Genomic DNA, 12910 nt, shown 5'->3' with positions numbered 1-12910 from the left:
GGTGTGAGCATGAGTGAGACCCACAGCAGAGTGAGCACGAGTGAGACTGACAGCAGAGTGAGCACGAGTGAGACCCACAGCAGTGTGAGCACGAGAGAGACCCACAGCAGAGTGAGCACGAGAGAGACCCACAGGCAGAGTGAGCACGAGAGAGACCCACAGCAGAGTGAGCATGAGTGAGACTGACAGCAGAGTGAGCACGAGTGAGACCCACAGCAGAGTGAGCACGAGTGAGACTCACAGCAGAGCGAGCACAAGTGAGACCCACAGCAGACTGAGCACGAGTTAGACCCACAGCAGAGTGAGCACACTAGAGACTCCCAGCGGTGTGAGCACAAGTGGAACCCACAGCAGAGTGAACACGAGAGAGACCCACAGCAGAGCGAGCACGAGTGAGACCAACAGCAGAGTGAGCACGAGAGAGATCCACAGTAGTGTGAGCACGAGAAAGATCCACAGCAGAGAGAGCACTGGAGATATCCTCAGCAGAGTGAGAACGTTGAGAGACCCACAGCAGAGAGAGCACGAGAGAGACCCACAGTGGAGTGATCACGAGTGGGAACCACAGCAGAGTGAGCACATGAGTGACCCACAGCAGAGTGAGCATGAGTGAGATCTACAGCAGAGTGAGCACAAGTGAGACCCACAGCACAGAGAGCACGACTGTGACCCATAGCAGAGTGAGCACGAGAGAGACCCACAGCAGAGTGAGCATGAGTTAGACTCACCGCAGAGTGAGCATGAGTGATACCCACAGAAGAGTGAGCATAAGAGTTACCCACAGTGGAGTGATCAAGAGGGTACCCACAGCAGAGTGAGCATGAATGTGACCCACAGCAGAGCGAGCACAAGAGAGACTCAGAGGCAGAGTGAGCACGAGAGACATCCACAGCAGACTGACCACGATTGAGATCCACAGCAGAGTGTGCACGAGAGAGACATGAAGCAGAGTGAGCACGAGTGAAATCCACAGCAGACTGAGCACGGGCGAGACACACAGCAGAGTGAGCACGAGGGAGAACCACTGCGGAGAGAGCACGAGAGAGACCCACAGCAGACTAACCACGATTGAGATCCACAGCAGAGTGAGCACGAGTGAGACCCACAGCAGAGAGAGCACTGGAGAGATGCACAGCAGAGTGAGAACGTTGAGAGACCCACAGCAGAGAGAGCACGAGAGAGACCCACAGCAGAGTGAGCACGAGTTAGACCCATAGAAAAGCGAGCACGAGTTAGACTCACCGCAGAGTGAGAACGAGAGAGATCCACAGCAGAGTGAGCACGAGAGAGACATGAAGCAGAGTGAGCACGATTGAAATCCACAGTAGAGCGAGCACAAGAGAGACCCACAGCAGAGTGAGCACGGGAGAGACCCACAGCAGAGTTAGCACGAGGGAGAACCACGCGGAGAGAGCACGAGAGAGACCCACAGCAGAGCGAGCACGAGAGAGACCCACAGCAGAGTGAGCACGAGGGAGAACCACGCGGAGAGAACACGAGAGAGACCCACAGCAGAGCGAGCACGAGGGAGACCCACAGACAGAGCGAGCACGAGAGAGATCCACAGCAGAGTGAGCACGAGTGAGACTCACAGCAGAGTGAGCACGAGAGAGACCCACAGCAGAGTGAGCACGAGGGAGAACCACGCGGAGAGAACACGAGAGAGACCCACAGCAGAGCGAGCACGAGGGAGACCCACAGACAGAGCGAGCACGAGAGAGATCCACAGCAGAGTGAGCACGAGTGAGACTCACAGCAGAGTGAGCATGAGTGAGATCCACAGCAGAGTGAGCACGAGAGAGACACGAAGCAGAGCGAGCACGATTAAAATCCACAGCAGAGCGAGCACGAGAGAGACCCACAGCAGAGTGAGCACGAGAGAGACCCACAGCAGAGTGAGCATGAGTTAGACTACCGCAGAGTGAGCATCAGAGTGACCCACAGCAGAGTGAGCACGAGTGAGACCCATAGAAAAGCGAGCACGAGTTAGACTCACCGCAGAGTGAGAACGAGAGAGATCCACAGCGGTGTGAACACGGGTGAGACCCACAGCAGAGAGACCACATGAAAGACCAGCAGAGAGGAAGCATGAGACAGACTCACAGCAGAGCGAGGACGAGAGAAACTCACAGCAGAGCAAGGACGAGTGGCTCCCACAGCAGAGTGGGCACGAGAGAGACACGAAGCAGAGTGGGCACGAGTGAGACCCACAGCAGAGTGAGCACAAGTGAGACCCACAGCAGAGTGAGCACGAGAGAGACCCACAGCAGAGTGAGCACAAGTGAGACCCACAGCAGAGTGAGCACGAGAGAGACCCATAGCAGAGTGAACACGAGAGAGATCCACAGCAGAGAGAGCACTGGAGAGATCCACAGCAGAGTGAGAACGTTGAGAGACCCACAGCAGAGAGAGCACGAGAGACCCACAGCAGAGTGAGCAGGAGAGAGACCCACAGTGGAGTGATCACGAGTGGGAACCACAGCAGAGTAAGCACATGAGTGACCCACAGCAGAGTGAGCATGAGTGAAATCTACAGCAGACTGAACACGGGCGAGACCCACAGCAGAGTTAGCACGAGGGAGAACCACAGCGGAGAGAGCACGAGAGAGACTCACAACAGAGTGAGCACGAGAGAGACTCACAGCAGAGTGAGCACGAGAGAAACCCACAGCAGAGCGAGCACGAGAGAGACTCACAACAGAGTGAGCACGAGAGAGACTCACAGCAGAGTGAGCACGAGAGAGACTCACAGCAGAGTGAGCACGAGTGAGACCCACAGCAGAGTGAGCACGATAGAGACCCACAGCAGAGTGAGCACGAGAGAGACTCACAGCAGAGTGAGCACGAGAGAGATCCACAGCAGAGTGAGCGTGTGAAAGAGACCCAGAGCTGACGGAGAATGACTGAGACCCACAGAAGAGTGAGCATGATTGAGACCCACAGCAGACCCAGCACAAGTGAGACCCACAGCAGAGCGAGCACAAGAGAGACCCACAGCAGAGCGAGCATGAGTTAGACACACAGTAGGATGAGTACAAGAAGGACTCACAGTGGTGTGAGCATGAGTGAGACCCACAGAAGAGTGAGCACGAGTGAGACTCACAGCAGAGTGAGCATGAGTGAGACTGATAGCAGATTGAGCACGTGTGACACCCACAGCAGAGTGAGCATGAGGGAGACTGACAGCAGAGCGAGCACAAGAGAGACCCACAGGCAGAGTGAGCACGAGAGAGATCCACAGCAGAGTGAGCACAAGAGAGACCCACAGGCAGAGTGAGCACGAGAGAGATCCACAGCAGAGTGAGCACGAGAGAGTCCCACAGCAGAGTGAGCACGAGTTAGACCCACAGCAGAGTGAGCACGAGTGAGACCCACAGCAAAGTGAGCACAATAGAGACTCACAGCGGTGTGAGCACAAGTGGGACCCACAGGCAGAGTGAGCACGTGAGAGAACCACAGCAGAGTGAGCACGAGAGAGATCCACAGCAGAGAGAGCACTGGAGAGATCCACAGCAGAGTGAGAACGTTGAGAGACCCACAGCAGAGTGAGCACGAGTAAGATCCACAGCAGATTTAGCACGAGTCAGACCCGCAGCAGAGCGAACACAAGTGAGACTCACAGCAGAGTGAGCACGAGTAAGACCCACAGCAGAGTGAGCACGAGAGAGACCGACAGAAAAGCGAGCACGAGTTAGACTCACCGCAGAGTGAGCACGAGAGCGATCCACAGCAGAGTGAGCACGAGAGAGATCGACAGCAGAGTGAGCACGAGAGAGACCCACAGCAGAGTGAGCACGAGAGAGACCCACAGCAGAGTGAGCACAATAGAGACTCCCAGCGGTGTGAGCACAAGTGGGACCCATAGCAGAGTGAACACGAGAGAGATCCACAGCAGTGTGAGCACGAGAGAGACCCACAGCAGAGTGAGCACGAGTAAGACCCACAGCAGAGTGAGCACGAGTGAGACCCACAGCAGAGTGAGCACGAGTAAGACCCACAGCAGAGAGAGCACTGGAGAGATCCACAGCAGAGTGAGCACTGGAGAGATCCACAGCAGAGTGAGAACGGTGAGAGACCCACAGCAGAGAGAGCACGAGAGACACACAGCAGAGAGAGCACGAGAGAGACCCACAGCAGAGTGAGAACGGTGAGAGATCCACAGCAGAGAGAGCACGAGAGAGACCCACAGCAGAGTGAGCACGGTCGAGACCCACAGCAGAGTGAGCACGAGTGAGACCCACAGCAGAGTGAGCACGAGTGAGACCCACAGCAGAGAGAGCACTGGAGAGATCCACAGCAGAGTGAGCACTGGAGAGATCCACAGCAGAGTGAGAACGGTGAGAGACCCATAGCAGAGAGAGCACGAGAGAGACCCACAGCAGAGTGAGAACGGTGAGAGATCCACAGCAGAGAGAGCACGAGAGAGACCCACAGCAGAGTGAGCACGAGTAAGATCCACAGCAGATTTAGCACGAGTCAGACCCACAGCAGAGCAAACACAAGTGAGACTCACAGCAGAGTGAGCACGAGTAAGACCCACAGCAGAGTGAGCATGAGAGAGACCCACAGCAGAGTGAACATGAGGGAGACTCACAGCAGAGTGAGCACAAGTAAGACCCACAGCAGAGTGAGCGCAAGAGAGACTCACAGCGGTGTGAGCACAAGTGGGACTCACAGCAGAGCGAGGACGAGAGAGACCCACAGCAGAGTGACCGCCAGTGAGACCCACAGCAGAGTGAGCACCAGTGAGACCCAAAGCAAAGCGAGCACAAGTGAGAGCCATAGCAGAGTGAGCATGAGTGAGACTCACACCAGAGTGAGCACGGGAGAGACCCACATCAGAGTGAGTGCGAGAGAGACCCACAGCAGAGTGAGCATGAGTGAGATTCACAGCAGAGTGAGCACGAGAGAGACCAACAGCAGAGTGAGTGTGAGAGAGACCCACAGCAGAGTGAGCACGAGAGAGACGCACAACAGAGTGAGCACGGGGTGGGAAGTAGAATTAAAATGGGTGGTGACTGGGAGGTCTGGTCAGCCCCTGCGGACCTGGCTGAGATACTTGGCGAACCATTCCACTCCATTTCCGACATGACCATCCTTTGCCTCTTCCAATTCCACAACGAACCAAACCGCAAATTGGAGGAACAACACCTCATCTTCCAGCTGGGCAGCCTTCAACCCGGAGGACTCAACACTGAGTTCTCCAATTTTAAATAACCTCCCTACCCATTTTCTGACTTCCTTCCTAGCCCCTCTCCATCCCTTCCACTCCTCCATGCCACCAATTGGATTCATTCCTCCCATTGACCAACCAGGTCATACCCTCTACCTGTCATCACCTATCCCCACTTCACCAACCCTCCCCGCCACCCCCTTTATCTGCAGCTCCCCTCATACCCACCCCCAGTCCTGAGGAAGGGTTACACCCGAAATGTCGACTCCTTCACCTCCTGATGCCGCCTGGCTTGCTGTTTTCTTCCAGGCTCCTGCCTGTCTAGAGTCATAGAGTCATAGAGATGTACAGCATGGAAATAGACCCTTCGGTCCAACCCGTCCATGCCAACCAGATATCCCAACCCAATCTAGTCCCACCTGCGAGCACCCAGCCCATATCCCTCCAAACCCTTCCAATTCATTTACCCATCCAATTGCCTCTTAAATGTTGCAATTGTATCAGCCTCTACCACATCCTCTGGCAGCTCATTCCATACACGTACCATCCTCTGTGTGAAAAGGTTGCCCCTTAGGTCTCTTTTATATCTTTCCCCTCTCACCCTAAACCTATGCCCTGTAGTTCTGGACTCCCTGATCCCTGGGAAAAGACTTTGTCTATTTATCCTACCCATGCCCCTCATAATTTTGTAAACCTCTATAAGGCCACCCCTCAGCCTCCAACGCTCCAGTTTCGGGCAGTTTTGGTCTCCAGTTTTAAGGAAGAAAGTCCACGAGTTGGAGGTTTACTAGAATAATATGTGAATAAGCAGGTTGTCTTAAGCAAAAAGATTGAACAGACTAGCTTTGTTTTCACTGGAGTTTAGAAAAGTGACAAGAGATGTGAATGATAGTTATAAGATCCTGAATGGTTTTCACAGGGTGGTCGTGGAAATGGTATTTCTTTGTGTGGGTGAGTCCAGAACTAGTAGACATTGTCTTAAGGTGAAAGGTCAACCTTTTAGAATGAGATGAAGAAAATCCTCTTCGCTAAGGATTGTGAAATTTGCAACTCTGCCTCAGAAGGCAGTGGAGATAAGGTCATCAAATATTTTTTTGAGGTATATGACAATGCTGTGGCTTTAAGAGGTACATTTTGTCCTGCTTTCTTTTAAGAGAGAAATTAACTGAGAGGGCTTGGGCTTTTTTTACAGTTGGAACAATAGAAGCATCCTGGATGGGTGTGGCCAGCTCTCGTAGACCAGGATTTCTGGTTTTTAGTTTTTTTAGCTTTTAGATTCAGCAGTGGCTATTGGAGTCTCAACAGGGTTGGAAGCTGCAATAACTGTCTCGTGGCTGCTACTCTGAGTTTTCCCTCAATATTGCTCTCTCTCTCTCTCTGCTGCTAGGTTGCATGTGAGAAAATCTGTGTCTGACTTTGCCTTTTAGTCAAAGGGATGTTGCTATATTGGAACAGTTAATCAGTAATGGTTACTGTATCTATTATTCTGGTGATGTTTTCCAGGAGAGTTGTTACTCTAATTTCTTCTTTCTTTTCATGCATTTTAACTGTAGTGTTTGAATAAATTGTGTTTTGCTTTATATTAAGTAGTTTACCCAAGCGAATTGCATCTGGAACACAACACTTAACATTCGACTTTAAAATAATAAAAAATTAGGGTCTTGGCCATCTTCTTTAAATATTTTCAGGGGGTCTGGTCTGGTCCATAACAGGTAGAAGTGGATAGATTTGTGTTACAATTAGAATCCCTACAGCATGGAAACAAGCCCTTCAAACCAAAAAGCCCACACTGACCCTCTGAAGAGTAACCCACCCAGACCCATTCCCCTGACTAATGCACCTAACCTATACATCCCAGAACACTATGGGCAATTAAGCTTGGCCAACTCACCTAACCTGCACATCTTTGGACTGTGGGAGGAAACCCCCGCAGACACAGGAAGAATGTGCAAACTCCACACAGCCTGAGGCTGGAACCAAACCCAGGTCCCTGGTGTTGTTAGGCAGCGGTGCTAACCACTGAGCCACTGTATTTGGCAGTGGAATTAAAGATTATTGGGAGTTGATGGGAATGTGGAATTTGGACCATAAGCAGCTAAACCATGCTCTTATTGAATGGTAAGGGAGTCTTGAAGGACTGAATGGTCTACCTCCCCTTCTGATCCGCATGTACATATATTCATGATTTTCAATCCTAGCAGATTCTGCCCCTTGTTCTACCTGTCTCAAACTGGTAAAGCATCACTAAATGAGGAGACATAAACCAAGGAAAAGCAGAGGCCTAATAGCGGGGCCCAGGACACATGTAAACCAGTATCCAGTAACCACGGCCAGGGACTCTAAGGGGCGCGCTGTGTTTGGAGCAAGGGTGTAGGGCTGTTGTTCTGAGCCTGTGGGGAAGCAGGGCGATAAGGTCAAGCAAGTGAGGCCAATGTGCTGGGATCTGGGCCAATGCTGCAGTGCTGTGGTTGGGAGACAGATTTATAGCACTGGGGTCGGATGTGGTGGTGGGGGGGTGGGGGGGGGGAGGCACTGTTTTGTGGCTGGACCAGGTGGGGTGGTTGTGCTCATGTCAGTGAGCAAGGCCGGGAGCCTGAAACGGCACCAGGGGCTCAGGATTCCTGCCCCTGCTGAATAGTGTTTACTACGATGTTGTAATATCTTCAGACTGTTTGACAGTGCAAACAGTCACAAGTGCCATACACCAGAGATTTTCCTCATTTAATGGGGATTCACTGTGAATAAATATCCCTCATTTTCTCTGTCTCTCTCTAGACAAGCCAAGGATTTAATCAGGAAGCTTCTTAGCCTTAAAACAGGTTATGCATTTATTAAAACAAAGAAGCTTTATTTCATATTTCACAAATTCCTTAAGGTACTTTACTTACAACAGATTATATTTGGAGTGCAGTCATGTGATTAAAACAAAATAGCAGCACTTTGCAATACAACAGCATTCCACAAATCACAATAACCAGTTTTACTCAATCTCGCTCAGTGAAGAATGCCCGCTAGCTATGGGTTTAGCTTTTGATCCGACTGGTGGTGTCTCCAGGAAGGTTGTATTTGTTCAATACTGTGTTAATCTGAAATATTTGCTCAAATCCAACAGAGTTTGAACCAACCACCTTCTGACACTAAGACGTGTTTGGAACATTGCAATTTTCAAAGTTGCTACGACTTTTGCTCCTTTGTATCCATTTATAAAACGAGGTACATTATAGAAAGCTGTTTCTGTGGTTAAATTACCAGAGTTCCATAGATGGAAGCAAAGCCAACTAGACTGTGCATCTAATGGACTGAGAACAGGTCATATAGACTACAGTGGGTCATATGGCTGATTTGTAGCAGTCATTTTATATTAAACTGTACAATTTGAAAATATGCAGCCTCATGGTCAGTAGCACAAAGAAAGCCTTTCTAAAATTAAGATATACATGTAATGACATATACAGTATTTGATTTTCAAACTGCCTGATAAAATATTCATTGTTTTACTGAACAAACAAACTTAAGCCATTTATCACAGATAAGTGCTGTCAAACAGTGTCACATCTCCTCAAGGTGGGTTTGTCTGATAAGAGGGCTATTTGCTGCAGTCATTATTAACCAGATGCTATCTCCCTTGAATTGCATCTATAATTTCTCAACTTAATGGAACAAATTAAATAAAGAGTTTGGTATGAACTTGTTTTACAGACACTGGACTGCCTTTGTTCTGTGCACAATGCTTATTTACATACGTCAATTCTTACCCATCTGGCAAGAAGGCTTGGTGTCTGTGGTTCAGCTGTCTGTGCAATGAATTATTTAGCAGTTTATTGCGTCTGCTTTTGACGATGTGTTATCTAATATGAGAAAACTATCAACATGTGAAAATCAGGCCATGGGCAAAATGCAACTGGAATTCGTCCTCAAGTTAAATATTTTAATGAGAGAATTCAGGTTCGTCCTTATAATTAAGGTGTAGCCAGCACAAGGACCAGTTATACTATAGTGCCCATAAGGGAACCAGTAACTAGGCTTGAGTGGCAGTCTGTTACACTTCCCCAGGCTAGATAATGCCAAGCAGGACCCAACACCGGGAAGCTGGAGTAGAAGACTTCTGTTCAATGAGGCCCAGAAGCACGAACAAGCTTAAACAAATCTTTACAAGAGCTTTATTAGCATATATAATTTGATAGAAGCAGCATCTTGCACCAGTTAACAAATCACAAATAACATGACTGTACGCCGAGTCTGCCTGTATATATGTTTGCTAAACATTCAGCAACGCAGTCAGGTAAAGGCGAACTGATTGAATTATAATTACTGCAAAGCAAATTGTGTCACTGGCATAGCTTTCTAACCCTGGTTTGTTTTTTTTTAGGCCAAAGGAATAAAAGGTTGCCAGAAATATTCATCTGTGCAACAAGCAGCATGGTGCATTTATCATTATCTACCAAAGTGTTTGCCTGCCAGTACAAATTCTGTTCACTCACCACTGATACTGTTATCTTGCTATGCCACTGCCTCAGGCTGGACCAGACCATTCACAGTGTCTTATTTGAACCTGAAATAAGCTTCTGACTCCACACCCGCTTCCATCATAAAGACAGCATGTTTCATCTTCTATAATATGGCCTATCTCCAGACTCTATTGGTTTATCTGTTGTGGAATCCTTCATCTATTCATCTCTGTTATCTCCAAACATGACGATGCTAAAGCTCTCCTGCCCTTCTGACCATCCCCCCACGACCCTCAACCAACCACCTTCCACGATCTCCATCGCAAAATCCTGCTATTTGTCATTCAGCTCACAGCGTACTGATAATCACAATGCCCATTTTACTTGAATTTTTTCCCAATTCTCTAATTGCAAAATATCTAACAAAAACAGTGTAGAGTTCTATATCGTCTGATAGTGTTTACCCTCTCCCACCACTAACTGATGTATACGTGGCTACACTTGGAGAGGAAGAGAACAAAAAGCTTGCATTGTTTCTGTGCCTGATGAGATTACATTGTCGCATAATGAACTTGATGAAAGGCCTGATCGAGATATTGGAGGGACAACTATCTCCCAAACATACGGTCACAAGTTCAACTCCTAACTCTTTGGGGTTCCGGTTTATGCTGACTGTTGGTTCTATCATATCACAGCCACACAGCTAACAAATAGCATCTTCTGGTACTGTGACAGATTCCTAATGCAGTGGCAAACCAGTGCAGTACTTAACTCATAAGTATGGGCCAATCTATCAGAAGACCATGGCCCAATCCTTGTAAACAAGGACAGGAGAGAATACGATGAAGGGCTTTTGCCCGAAACATCGATTTTCCTGCTCCTTGGATGCTGTACTTTTCCAGCACCACTCTAATCTTGACTCTGATCTCCAGCATCTTCAGTCCTCACCTTCGCCCAGGAGAGAATACAGGCAAATGGGCTGTTTACAGATATTTTTACACAATATGTTCAGACACATGATGACCCATGTCTGGAGCAGATTTGAACCCAGGCTCAGAGGAAGGGATACTCCCTCTGCACCACAAAAGACAATTAAATAAAAGTAAAATATTGCAAACCTAGAAGCATGAAATTAAAATGGATTCTGGAGAAGCTCTGGCAACATCTTTGGAGAGAGAAACGGTTTGAAGTTCAATATAAATCTTCTTCAGACGTTTTCAGAACTTCTGCAGAAGTTTATAAAAGATTTGATATGTTAACCCTGTTTTTCTCTCTCCCAGATGCTGCCAGACCTACTAAAGTCTGCCTTGAGTCACTATTTTACTCACAAGAGATGGGTTGTTTGTATGCCAAGAAAGCCAAGGGCCAAATGTTTGCCTACTTTGAGCAGATCCTTATCAGTCAGTAACTACTTGGCATTGAGTACTGAACCATCTCAACACACCATCTCAACACACCTAACACCTGACCTCAGCCTGAAATCCAGCTGCTCTCTATTTGATGATAGACATGATAATTAAAAGATAAAGTAAGAAAAGTGAGAAAGTACAGCAATAAAGTTCAGAGATCATTGGAGTATGTTTAGACCATGTTTAGTCCTTTATTTATAACTGAATGGGCACATGAACGGCCCTTTCACCAAACATTAGGCAATCTGGAATCTGCCATCCCCCAGAAAAATGCTTGGTAAAGTAGATTGGGAGCAGCCTTCTTTGGGAAATGCTGATCTGGTTCTTGCAGCAACCATCTCTTCAAACTCCCCTACGATACCCCGTCCTTGCCTGACCCAAGTGGGACATGGATGTATGTCATCAGGTTTGGTGCAAATGAGGAGGTTCAGTTGTTGAATTTTCTAAAAGTTTATTTGGTTGTGCATTTTTTGCTTTGAATTTTCTAGGAATTCGACTCATCACAATCATTACAGACATACTCCACATGGTGAGCAAAAATTTTGGCCCATTCACGTAACCCGATTATAGTAGTGACAGCCTGGACAGTAGATCAAAGCTTCCTCCAATTCTCCTATTGTGGGGCTCCTGTTGCAATCCAGCTAAAACAATGGCATTCATCCAACAATGTAGTAAAGTGCCCCAGTTATATGCCAACTCCAAAACGTGGGATCAAGTTAGCTCAACCATTTACTATCCCACTTCACCTAATCATTTGTCTGATGACGCAAATTAATTGACCACATCAGCATGTGACCTGCAATCCACAATAACCAGTTTACAGATGTCCAGTTCGACATAGGTCAGAACCATTCACCCCCAGGTCAGAACTATTCACCGCCAGATCTTATCATAGTTTTTTTTTTGGATTAGATTCCTTACGGTGTGGAAGCTGGCCCTTCGGCCCAACCAATCCACACCGACCCTCTGAAGAGAAACCCACCCAGACCCACCTCCTCTGACTAATTGGCCTAACAGTATGGGGCAATGTAGCATGTCCAATTCACCTGACTTGCGCATCTTTGGACTGTGGGAGGAAACCGGAGCACCTGGAGGAAACCCACGCAGATACGGGGAGAATGTCACCCAAGGCTGGAATCAAACCTGGGACCCTGGAACTGTGAGGCAGCAGTGCTAACCAGTGAGCCAGTTTTGATCCTAAGATGAGCACAGGATCAAAGCAAGAGGATAAATGCTAGAGAGTTTCTCCTCTAAGTCAAGGCAGTATTTGACTGACTAAGATATCAAGGATCTCTAGCAAGGTCATAATAGAATCATAAAATAGTTACAGTACACGAGGAAGTCATTCAACACATGTCTGTGCCAGCTCTACAAATGCTATCCACCTGTCCCCACTTCCCTGCCTGCGCCCTGTAGCTTTTTACTGCACTTGTTAAATTTCCAATTCCCTGTTGAAAACCACAGTTTTATCTGTATCTGGCACAGTTTCAGATTGTGCATTTCTGGTCCTAAAGTATTCCTCCTCACATCACCGCTGCTTCTTTTGTCAATCACTTTAAATGGGTGTCCATGGGTTCAGTTTTGCATTAGAGAAATTGTAAATGAGCTTTTTGACAGCGTATTTACAATTTCAGTACCAAGCAGGGATAAATCTTTACGATTACCTTCACAGTCACCAGAGGAATTATTAACATCTCACTGAAGACACCCAAATAGAAACAGTAAGGCTACAAAGATTTGTGATACTGCATCCATTCCATCAATTCCAACTGACCTCTGGACTAATTTAGTCACTTAATGAAAAGTGAGAGCAGTCCTTTTTTTTTCCTAGACAATTAAATTGCATGATCATAACTTTCACAATTTAAAGCTGCATATTC

This window comes from Chiloscyllium punctatum, chromosome 42 (assembly GCF_047496795.1).
Source record: "Chiloscyllium punctatum isolate Juve2018m chromosome 42, sChiPun1.3, whole genome shotgun sequence".
Lineage (NCBI taxonomy): Eukaryota > Metazoa > Chordata > Chondrichthyes > Orectolobiformes > Hemiscylliidae > Chiloscyllium > Chiloscyllium punctatum.
This window is presented reverse-complemented; position numbering follows the sequence as displayed.